This window comes from Gorilla gorilla, chromosome X (genome assembly GCF_029281585.2).
Source record: "Gorilla gorilla gorilla isolate KB3781 chromosome X, NHGRI_mGorGor1-v2.1_pri, whole genome shotgun sequence".
Classification (NCBI taxonomy): domain Eukaryota; kingdom Metazoa; phylum Chordata; class Mammalia; order Primates; family Hominidae; genus Gorilla; species Gorilla gorilla.
In genome coordinates this window covers 38,219,103-38,232,084 of record NC_073247.2, presented here as the reverse complement: position 1 = coordinate 38,232,084, position 12,982 = coordinate 38,219,103, and the positions used below count along the sequence as shown (strand labels likewise).

At 33.8% G+C, this 12,982-nt stretch overlaps 1 protein-coding gene across 30 annotated transcripts in view; it reads right to left on the bottom strand.

Annotated features, from left to right (window-relative positions):
* The window catches only part of DCAF8L2 (DDB1 and CUL4 associated factor 8 like 2), a 164,631-nt gene that overhangs the window by 42,613 nt on the left and 109,036 nt on the right, over positions 1-12,982 (bottom strand). For 7 of the 30 annotated variants that reach the window (XM_055375443.1, XM_055375441.1, XM_055375442.1 and 4 more), the window contains one exon: positions 2,516-2,593. The exons of the other annotated variants lie outside the window; for them this stretch is intronic. The gene's annotated coding sequence lies outside the window, so the exon portion shown is untranslated. The remainder of the gene's footprint in view (positions 1-2,515; positions 2,594-12,982) is intronic. 30 annotated transcript variants of the gene reach the window in all.

Genomic DNA, 12,982 nt, shown 5'->3' with positions numbered 1-12,982 from the left:
TCTGTGTCTCTAGCCATCTACCCATTTATCCAATTATCAATCCACAATATCTTTGATCAGTTTCAAAGTCAGTTTCAGATATCAGGAAACTTCATCCCTAAAAACTACAATATGCACATTATTTATTTTTAAACAGGATGATTGAAATATTAACATTCAATAAAAATCATCCATTGAAATTATACAAATCAATAGTTTTTAGTATATTCACAGAGTTGTGCAGCCATCACCACAATCTAATTTTAGGACATTTTCCCCACCCCAGAAAGAAACCCCATGCTCATTGGTAGTCACTTCCCATTTCCCCCCATTCACCTAGCCTTAGGCAACCACATTCTGGCTCTACTCACTTGCCTATTCTAAACATTTTATGTAAATGGAATCATACAATATGTGTTCTTCCGTGACTGGCTTATTTCATTAGCATAATGTTTTCAAGGTCCATTCATATTGTAGCATGTATCAGTACTTCATTCCCTATTTTTGCTGAATAGCATTCCATTTTATGATATACCACATCTTATTTATCCATTCATCAGTTGATGGATATTTGGGTTGTTTCCACATTTTGGATATTATGAGTAATGTTGCTATAAACATTCATGTACAGGTTTTTGTGTTGGCATATGTTTCCATTTTTCTTGGATACATAAATAAGGGTGGAATTGCTGGGTCATATGGAACTCTATGTTTAACTTTTTGAGGAACTGCCAAACTGTTTTCCAAAGCAGCTGTACCACTTCACAAACCCATCAGCAATGTATGAGGGTTCCAATTTCTCCACGTCCTTGCCAACACTTTTCATTGTGCCTTTTTAAATTTATAGCCATCCTAGTGGGTGTGAAGTAGCATCTCATTGTAGTTTGATTTGCATTTCCTTAATGACTAATGATGTTAAGCATCTTTTCATGTGTCTATTGCCTATTTATATATCTTCTATTGAGAAATGTCTATTTAATTCCCTTTCCCAGTTTTAAGTTGGTCTTTCTTTAGAGGAAGAATCAATAATGTTAAAATAGCCATACTGCCCCAAACAATTTACAGATTCAATGCTATTCCTATCAAACTACCAATGAAATTCTTCACAAAATTAGAAAAAAAACTATTTTAAAATTCCTATGGAATGAAAAAAGGAGCCCAAATAGCCCAGGCAATACTATGCCAAAAATAATAATAATAATAATAAAGAAACTGGAGGCATCACGTTATCCAACTTCAAACTATACTACTGGGATACAGTAACCAAAACAGCGCGGCACTGGTACAAAAAACAGGCAAATAGACCAATGGAACAGAATAGAGAGCCAAGAAATAAGGCTGCACACCTACAAGCATCTGGTCTTTGACAAAACTGACAAAAACAAGCAATAGGGAAAGGAGGGTCACCTATTCAATAAATGGTGCTGGGATAGCTGGCTAGCCATATACAGAAGACTGAATCTGAACCCCTTCCTTATACCACATACAAAAAATCAACTCAAGAAGGATTAGAGACTTAAATGTAAAACCTAAATCTGTGAAAACTCTGGAAAATAACCTAGGCAATACCATTCTGGACATAGAAACTAGCAAATATTTCATGACAAAGATGGCAAAAACAATCGCAACAAAAACAATTGACAAATAGAATCTAATTAAACTAAAGGGCTTCTGCACAGCAAAATAAACTATCAACAGAGTAAACAGGCAACCTACAGAATGGGAGAAAATATTTGCAAACTATGCATTTGATAAAAGTCAACTATCCAGAATCTATAAGGGACTTAAGTAAATTTACAAGAAAAAACAACCCCATTAAAAAGTGGGCAAAGGACATGAACACACTTTTCAAAAGAAGACATTCATGCAGCCAACAAGCATATGAAAAAAAGCTCAGCATCACTGATCATTAAAGAAATGCAAATCAAAACCACAATAAGATACAAGTTTGCATTCAGTAGGATGGCTATAATGAAAAAGAATGACAATAGTAAGTGTTTACAGGGATGTGCAAAAACTGAAACCTTCATATTTTGCTTGTGGAAATGTAAAATGGTCCAGTCACTTTGGAAAACAGTTCTTCAAAAAGCTAGTCATGGAGTTACCATATGATCCTGTAATTTTACTCCTAGTTATATACCTAAGAAATGAAACATATTTCTATACAAAAACTTGTATAGAAATGTTTATTGCAGCACTAGTCACAATATCAAAGACATGGTATCAACCTAAATGCCCATAAATGGTAGACTGGATAAAGAAAATTGGTATATATACACCATGGAATAGTATGCAGCCTTGAAAAAGAATGAGATCATCTCCTTTGCAGGAACATGGAGGGAGCTGGAGGCCATTTTCTTTTGAAAACTAACACAAGAACCAAAAAACAAATATTGCATTTATAAATGGAAGCCAAAATGATGAGAACACATGAACACTAGGAGGGAAAGAAGAGACACTAGGGCCTATTTGAGGATGGAGGGGAAGAGGAGGGAGAGGATCAGAAAAAATTCTTATTGGGTACCATGCTTATTACCTGGGTGACAATCTGTACACCAAATCTTTGTGACATGCAGTTTCCCTATATAGCAAACATGCATATCTACCCCTGAACCTGAAATAAAAAAATTAAAAAATTTCATGTCTTAATTTTTGAAATTTATTTTATTGCATATATTTAAGGTGTTTAACATGATGTGTTGCTACACACATACATAATGAAATCATTACTACAAACTAACAAATTAACACATTCATCATCTTTCATAGTCACTTTTTTTAGGTAAGAGCACCTAAAATCTACTTTCTTAGAAAATTTTCAGTTCTCAAAAGAAGACATTTATGCAGCCAAAAAACACATGAAAAAATGCTCATCATCACTGGCCATCAGAGAAATGCAAATCAAAACCACTATGAGATATCATCTCAAACCAGTTAGAATGGCAATCATTAAAAAGTCAGGAAACAACAGGTGCTGTAGAGGATGTGGAGAAATAGGAACACTTTTACACTGTTGGTGGGACTGTAAACTAGTTCAACCATTGTGGAAGTCAGTGTGGCGATTCCTCAGGGATCTAGAACTAGAAATACCATTTGACCCAGCCATCCCATTACTGGGTATATACCCAAAGGACTATAAATCATGCTGCTATAAAGACACATGCACACGTATGTTTATTGCGGCATTATTCACAATAGCAAAGACTTGGAACCAACCCAAATGTCCAACAATGATAGACTGGATTAAGAAAATGTGGCACATATACACCATGGAATACTATGCAGCCATAAAAAATGATGAGTTCATGTCCTTTGTAGGGACATGGATGAAATTGGAAACCATCATTCTCAGTAAACTATCGCAAGAACAAAAAACCAAACACCGCATATTCTCACTCATAGGTGGGAATTGAACAATGAGATCACATGGACACAGGAAGGGGAATATCACACTCTGGGGACTGTGGTGGGGTGGGGGGAGGGGGGAGGGATAGCACTGGGAGATATACCTAATGCTAGATGACGAGTTAGTGGGTGCAGGGCACCAGAATGGCACATGTATACATATGTAACTAACCTGCACATTGTGCACATGTACCCTAAAACTTAAAGTATAATAAAAAAAAAATTTTCAGTATACAATAAAATACTCAACTATAATCCTTATGCTGTACATTAAATCTCTAGACTTATTCATCTTACATAAAGGAGTGTACACTTAGACATGCTTCTTCCCATTTCCTCCCCCTCTTCATACCTGGCAATCACAGTTCTACTCTAATTCTATTTATTTGACCGTTCAACAAAATTCCACATTTAGGTGAGATAATACACTATGTTTCTTTCTGTGTATGGCGTATTTTATTTAGAATAATATTCTCCAGGCTCACACATATTGTCACAAATGGTAGTATCTCCTTTATGAGGCTGGATAATATTCCATTGTGTATATATATATACACACACATATATATGTATATATACATATATATACGTATGTGCGTACATATGTATATGTGTGTGTATACACACGTGTGTGTGTGCGCGCACACGTGTGTGTGTGTATACATATATATGTGTATATGTGTATATACATAGGTGTGTGTGTGTATGTATATATATATATATATATATATATATATACTGCAGCACTATTCACAATAACCAAGATATGGTAATAGCCTAAGTGTCCATCAATTGATGATGTGTATCTTGATTTATACATATATATATACACACACAATGTGTTACCTTTACATTATGGAGTCATAAGAGTTCCTTATGTATGCTGATCCAAGTCCCTTATCACTGTATGATTTGCTAATATTTTTTCTCATTGTGCGAATTTTCTTTTCACTTCCTTTATGGTGATCTTTGGGTGCAAATATTTTTAATTTTGATGAAGTTCAATTTATTTTTCCTTTATTGCTTAGATATGTACTTTTGGTGTCATATCTAAGAAAACATTGCCTATTTATCTAAATACAATACAAATAAATACAAAGATTTATTCCTGTTTTCTTTTAAGGCTGTTATTGTTTTAACTGTTAAATTTATGTGTATGATGCATTTTGAGTTATTTTCATGTGTGTGCATGGTGTGAGTTCAGGGTCCAACTTCATTCTTTTGCATGTGGATATCCAGTTCTCCCAGCACCATTTGTTGAAAATAACATTATTTGTCTATTGAATTGTCATGGCGCTCTTTTCAAAAATCAACTGACCATGATTGATTTTCAAAAATCAATTGACCAATTCAAAAATAAATTGACCATAAAGTAAGGGTTTATTTCTGAGCTCTCAGTTCTATTCAATTAATTATCATGTCTAACCTTATGCCAGAACTTTACTGTCTTGGGTACTTTAGCATTGTAGTAAGTTTTGAAATTGGGAAATAGTGTCCTTTGTCTTTGTTCATCTTTATCAAGATTGTTTGGGGCATTCTGAGTCCCTTGTATTTCCATATAAATTTAGGATCGGTTTGCCAATATCTGCAAAAATGCCAGCTGCGATTTTGATAGAGATTGTAGATTAATTGGGAAACACTGCTATCTTAAGAATATTAAATCTTTCGTTCTGTCAACATGGGATGTGTTTTCATTTATTTAGATCTTTCATTTCTGTCGAACTGTTCTGCAATATTCTGTGTACAATTCTTGTACTTCTTTTGTTAAATTTATTCCTAAGAATTATATGATTTTGATTTATTGTAAATGTAATTGTTTTCTTAATTACATTTTCAGATTGTTCATTGTTATTATATAAGAATACAATTGATATTTGTGTATTGGTTTTGTATCCTTCAGCCTTGCTGAACTTGTCTATTAGTTCCTATAGTTTTCGAGTGGATTCCTTAGGTTTCCTGTACACAAGGTCAGGTCATCTGAAAATAGAGAGAGTTTTACTTCCTTTTTAATATGAAATATTTTTATCTATTTTTCTTACCTAATTTCCCTGGCTAGAACTTCCAATACAGCGTTTAAGTGGCAAGAGCAGACATTCTTGTCTTAGGGAGAAAACATTTAATTTTTGACTATTAAATGTGATGTTAGTTATGGATTTTTATTAGATGCTTTTTATTAATTTGAAGCAGTTATCTTTTATTACTAGCTTGTTAAGATGCTTTATCATGAAATGTTGTTGAATTTTGTGAAATGTTTATTCTGTATCTATTAAGATGATTATGTGTTTTTTGGTGTTTTTACCTATTAATATGATATATTAAATCAATTGCTTCTTAGATGATAAACCAAACTTGCATTCTTGGGGAAAAACTTTTTCAGTGATGATGTGAATTTATTTTTTTATGCTCTATATTCAGTTGTCTAGTTTTTTTTTTTTTGAGGATTTTGGATCTATATTCATAAGGAATATGGTTTGTAGGTTTTTTTTGTTGGTATCTTTGTCTGGTATTTGTATCGGGGTAATACTGGACTCAAAGAATGATTTGGGACCTGCTCCATATTCTATTTTTTTTTCAAAGAATTTGTGAGGGAATTGGTATTAATCTTCTTTCATTGTTTGGTAGAATTTACAGTGGAGCCACTGGACCTGGGAATGTTTTGTGTATTAGTGGCAGAGGAGTTAATTACTAATTCAATCTCTTTACTTTTTATGTCTACTCAGATTTTCTATTTCTACTTGAGTCAGTTTCAGTCATTTATTGAAAGCTGTCTATTTCATCAAAGTCATCTAATTTGTGGCATGCAGTTATTCACATTATTTTCTTAAAATTATTTTCTCGTATCTAAGGTCGGTAGTGGTATATTCTCTTTCATTCCAGATATTAATAGAAGAAAAGTCTTCTCTTTTCTTGATAAATGTAGCTAAAAGTTTGTCAGTTTCTTTTTATCATTTCAAAGCACCAACTTTTGGTTTCATTGATTTTCTTTGCTTTTTTTTCTCTAATCTCTGCTTCATTTATGTTCCCTCCAATCTTTATTATTTTGAGTCTCTTGCTTTATTTGGATTTAGTTTGCTCTTATTTTTCTAGTTTCTCAATGTGGAAGTTTATGTTACCGATTTGAGAGTTTCTTCTTATTTAATAAAGGCATTGCAGCTATAAATTAAGCACTACTTATAGCTTTTCTTTGGACACAAGTTTTGGTATGTTTTCCCTTTTTTTACCTAAAAGTATTTTCTAATTTCCCTTGTAATTTGTCCTTTAACTTATTGGTTATTTAGAAGTATATTGCTTAATTTCCACATGTTTATTGATTTCTCATATTTCCTTCTGTAATTTATATCTAGTTTAATTCTTTTTTAGTAAGAGATCATATATTTTATTAATTTCAGTCCTTTCACATTTATTGAGGCTTGTTTTATAGACTGGCATATGTTTTATCCTTCAGTGTATGCTTGAGAAGAATGTATTCTGCTTTTGTTGGGTGGAGTGTTCTCCAGATGTCTGTTAGGTCTAGTCACTTTACAGTATTGCTAAAGTCTTATATATTCCTGTTCTTTTAACTTGTTCTATCCACTATCAAACTGTTTGGATTACTTTTCTCTCTAAAATTTGTAGCACTGGATACAATGCCATGATAATCTTCCCTGTTCCTTTACTTTAATTCATTGTTTCTTTGGACTCTTTAAAAATTAAAGCATGTTAGGATCTTGGTGTTGAATTAATAAAAACTCTGCCCTGAATTATACTCATCTCAGTAAGAAACATCCCATAATGAAGCTTCCAAATGAATTTTAGTTTGGAACTATCATGAAGAAGCCTCCTGAATGAGATTTTTGCAGGATGAGAAATTGAGAATATAAATTATGGATTTTAATTTCTTTTAAATTCTTCCTCATGAGAGGAAGGTGATTTTATTTGTGGGGTTTATTCAGGAGTTTAACTTACAAGGAAGTTTAATCTGTGCACTCTAATTTCTTCCCAAGAATTTTATATGGGAGTGATGTGATTTTTATTTAAGTTTAGGGTGGCTTTATATTGACATTTTATTATTAGAGTATTTTAATATTGTCATTTTATTCTGTTGCAGAACGTTTGGCAATATGGCTAGAAATAATGTGCAGTGAAAAAAGAAAAATAGTGAGTGGAACGTTGGTCTTGGCTACAAAGTAGACTTAGAACATAATAAACGTAATATTCAGTTCCACTTCAGGGGTTTCAGGTGGCAAAATTCGTATTTCCCAGTAATTCCCCTGGAAGGATAACCAAAGAAGCAGTGATCGCTATGCAAGAAATAGTCTCATAAAAGTGAGAATCAATTCTCACTTTTGTTTGAATCGAAAGAATCAATCAATTCTAATAGGAGAATGCAAAACTGTTGCTTGACTATAAGTCAATGGTTTTCCCCAATGGTAAATAAAGCAAAGAGAAAAAAAATATTAAGGGCAAAGGTTCTTCCCTACTCCTTATATATCCTTTCCCCTCCTATGAGGATGGATTTTTTTTTCCTTAACACTTATGACCCATTTACAGATGTGTTAATACTCCTCAACACATAAAATGCTTTAATTTTCGTTCCTCCTTTTTCAGTTAGTTTCATCTATCCTGTCAAAGTTACAGCACTCAGGAGAACTGGTCCGTTCTCCAACTTGGGAGTGAAAGGCAAAGATTTAAATACATTGGTCTGAAGGCACAATCTTTCATTGGATGGGTTGATCCAAGGTTTAGACTAGGGGCCAGGAAACTATCAGTCCGTTTTGACTCTTTTTTTTTTTTTTTTTTTTGAGACGGAGTCTGGCTCTGTCGCCCAGGCTGGAGTGCAGTGATGCAATCATAGCTCATCTCGATGTCGAACTCCTAGGCTCAAGCCATCCTTCTTCCTCAGCCTCCCAAGTAGCTAGGACTACAGGTGCACACCACCATGCCCAGCTATTTTTTGTTTTATTTTTATTTTTGTAGAGATGGAATATCCCTATGTTGCCCAGGCTGGTCTCCATCTCCTGGCCTCAAGCAATCCTTCTACTTTGGCCTCCCAAACAGTGGGATTACAGGTGTGAGTCATACACCCTGCCTATATTTTGGCCCTTATCTGCTTAACCTTTTCATTTATTTCCCAGTGGTCTCAGAACCTGAGCATGGAAGCAGGTGCTATTTAATGGATTACCTCAACACTTCAGAAACTCACTACTTTGATGCTACCACTTTGCTTGAGACATCATCGTCTCTGGCCTGGGTAATTGCAATAACCTCACAATCAGTTGTTCTCTATCCACATTTACTCCTCTATAGACCCACTTTTTGCCATGGAAACCAAGTCATATCATTCTGTCAGTGCTCAAAACTTTACAGAGATTTATCTTTCTTAGAGTGATAGTCATATTCCTTAAAAATGCCTGTAAGGCCTTTCCTCTCTCCTGAGTCATCTCTTACTTTTCCCTCCCTTGCTGACTGTATTATGCCCACTTTAATATCACTGTTATACTTCGAATGAGACAACAACATTTCTGTCTAAGGCATTTGCCCTTTTTGTGCTGTCTTCCTGGAACATTACTTTTCTGGAAATATCCACGTGGTCCCTCACATCCAGGAATTCTTTTCTAAATTATCCCCTTAACATGGGAGGCTTTTATAAAGACACTATGGAGTATAACATCTTTTTCCACCCCCAGCACTATCTTTACACTGAATCACATTTTTTTTCAAAACATTTCTTGCTTTGCTTATTAGCTATTTATTTATTTATTAGTTTTCTGCCAATTTTTGTTATAATATAATCACCATGGCTTTTTTGTTTGGTACTTTTGGCCTAGTCCCCAGACCAGAGCCTGAGATTCCATAACTCCTCAACAAATATTTGGACAATGAAAACCCTTTTGATAGACACTGTGCTGAGAAAAAGGTTTTAATTAGAAAAGGGACATTTAAAATAGTCAAAAGAATAAATGTAGAATATTTTGCATAATGTCTGCCCCACAGTAGTAGCAGGTTCTCAGAAAGTGTTAGTTCCAGCTTTCTCTGCATCAATTCAATTGTTTCATACATTTGAGAGTTTGAGTTTTCCTAGATATAAAGCAGAAAGAAGTCATTTTTTTTAAAAGTCAGACGGTGTACAGTTAAGATTCATTCAACAGCAAGTGACCAAATATGCAAATAATAGTGGCTTAACTACTACAAACATATTTTTTAAGAAAAAGTTTAAAGTAGATAGTCTATGATTAGTCCAAGGCTCAAGGGCCCAAGTCATTATCTCTGTAAATCTCTTGGTGAAATGGTAGCAACATGACCGTAGCAAATATAACATCTTCACACTGAAATGTCTCAAACTGGAAAGAAAGCAGTTGTTAAAAAATGAAGATCCTCTCATGAGTCCTCTCCATTTGTATGGAGGAGATTCAGTCCTACAAGTTCCCTGGTAGCCAAACCCCCATATGCCAAAGGCAAGAGACATTGGTAACTTGGCCCAGTAGGCTCAGGAAGTGACTATCTGATATTTTTGGCCTCTATGCTGGGAGACAAATCAAGACAGAAAAGGGATGCAACAGTTGTTGCATCAACAAACAATAGTGCCTTCCAAATTAATAACATATATAAATAAAACAAAACCTTTCTTTGCATTTCATGCCTCAATATTAAAGAAAATTTATCAAATAAGGAAAAAAATCAAGATAAGCATCATATAAACATTTTCTTGAATTTAAATCATTATGAATAGAATTCCTTTTTTCCCACCATACACACTGGGAAAAATGTATCCTGCATAAATGACAAGGAAACTGTAAGGATAAAATCAAATAGTTAATAAAAAAAATTTTTAATTCATAAAAATTCAACTATAAGGTTTTTTAGCTCTTTTGCTCCTGAATGCCAAGAGTTCTTATATATACGTATACTTATGACAATTGTATGATTCTTATATATTTATGCGAATATCATTGTTCTTTCATTCTTTTTCTTTCCCTCTTTCTTCTTCCCTTTCCTTCATTTACTTTGCTTCCTTAATTGTATTAAAAACAATATTCTCCCTCATTGCCTAGTAGATAGCCTGATTATAAAGAGGTATTCATTGACTAATTAGACAATGATTCATTCTAGTCTACAAAGTAGCTAGCTTACCTAGAGACAGTCTATTTTCAAAATTTGAAGAGTCTCTTTGCTAGACATTAAACATTAAGGGAAATAGCTAATATTTAATTGTGTTAGTAAAAAAATAAAAAGAGTAGAATAATTGACAAACTAGGTAAAATTTATCTATTTTGTTGGGTTTCTGTTGAATTGCTTTGTAGAGTTCCTGAAAAATGTTACAATCCTCCAACTCTGCACATTTTAATATATAAATTTAACGGAACCCAAAGAACACTTACTGAAGGTGTACAGAATATGTGTGTTTCTAATTTTATCACACATTATTGGACATCATTCTCATTTCCCCAATCCCCAAAGCTATTAGGAAACATCAACAACTTTATGTAAAGGCTATACATATCCAGGCATCCGGTTTGAGTGAGAGGATTATATGAATATTGAAAAATACTATAAAATAGAAATATTGAATTGACATAAGTAGATTTGCTTTAAGATTTAATAACTTAACTGTAGCACATTTTTATCACCTCTATAAAGTTCTTTCTAAGCCTTTCCCTGTCAATCATACTGGTGAAAATCTATGACCTCTGTTTACTTTGCGGAAAATTTTTGCCTGAAAAGAAGTACCCTTCTGCTTTTACCCAAGTACCAGGGGTTAGGTCAGGTTAAAAGAATATTGTATACATTTTTTCAAAGAAAATATGTTAAAACTCTTCATGGCACATGCAGTAGTGCCCTCTTCAGCCCCTTCTGACCTGATAAAATGATAATGCCAGATTGATCTTCCCAATTTAGTTGTATAAATAACCTTTTGGGGATATTATCCTACAATAAAAAAATCTGCTGCTTTAAAGGACACACGGTTTTCCAACTTCCCTCTAAGTGTCTTCACTGCCATTGTGTTTTTTGTCTAGGCTGCCCTATGGAGTCTATTTAAAGAGAGATTCAAGAATCAAACCCACTGACAGTTTTTCAGAAGGATTTGCTATTGCACTTGACAGGAAGAGGCTTGTCAATCATTTGAAGACCTTTTGCTTGAAAAACTAATATTTTGGAGGAAAAGTAAAGCAAATCTTGAGGGCCATTTACTCACAACTTGTTCACGTTTATATGCCTTAAATTATTCCTCCTGCTAAAGGAGTATCTGTATACAGACTTTGGAAAACTATGACTATTTATTAAATAGCAAATATGAGGACTAGGTATCATAAAATTATGGAATTAAAACAAAGTGAATTGTGCAGGTATCAAATCTAAATGCTCATTTATTTCATTTTATTAAAAACATAGCTGAACAGGTGTATCATATTGTTCAAGAAACCACAGTTAGAGTCAGGCTTGGCTGTATTCTTTCTAGCATGCCATCCAATGCCTTCCATTTCAATTTTCTTTCTCTTTCTTTCTTTCTCTTTCTTTCTTTTTTTCTTTCTTTCTCTTTCTTTCTTTCTTTCTTTCATTCTTTCTTTCTTTGTCTTCTTTTTTTTTCTTCTGATGGAGTCTAACTCTGTCCCTCAGGCTGCAGTGCAGTGGCATAATCTCAGCTCAGTGCAACCTCTGCCTCCCAGGTTCAAGCGATTATCCTGCCTCAGCCTCCCGAGTAGCTGGTATTACAGGTGCGTGCCACCACACCTGGCTAATTTTTGTATTTTCTTTAAGTGCAGATGGGGTTTCGCTATGTTGGCCAGGCTGGTCTCAAATTCCTGATTTCAAGTGATCTGTCTGCCTTGGCCTCCCAAAAGTGCTGGGATTACAGATGTGAGCCACCACGCCTAGCCCCATTTAAATTTTTGATAGTAATATTAACCTACTTATATTGAAGTATAAAAATTTACATTTACATGTGAATTCAAATGTAAATGTTAAAATGTAATATTTGAAATTTGAAAAATAGTTCCTAGTACACTGCTGAAGATAAACTGGAGAGATTCTATTATAAATTCATATCTATAGGCATTAAAATACCTATATTAATCAGGACACACGTGTTGGTTAATTTAATTATAGAGAAGGTTATTATATTTATAATGGTTATTCACTATGATACTATTTTATGCCAGGCACTATGCTAGCCTGTAAACGTTTTATTTTGAGAAGTAGGTATTGTTATAAACATATTTTAGATGAGGACATTGAGAATCAAAAAGGTAAAGGACTTGTCAAAGATACCCATGTAATGAGTGACAGAGGACTGATTCCATTTCAAATCTGCCTGATTTCAGATTCCAAGCTCTTATCCATTTTGATAACTCCAAAATACCATTCTGCAGCCCATTCCAATAGTGAATAAGAACTTATTTTTTTCCTGGTTTAATTTTAAACTTGTTCATATACTTTTGTTTTCTATTGGCAGGTAAAGTTGCTCTGCATAAATTCTTATATATTACCATAAATGCAATCTGCAAAAATAATAGTAACCTTCATAAAAGGTCACCCTTAGCCTTCTCTTAACAGAACACAGAATGGTATAGCAAGGAAGAATCTTATACTTTATGAAGTAAACATCCAGTAATTTTCATAA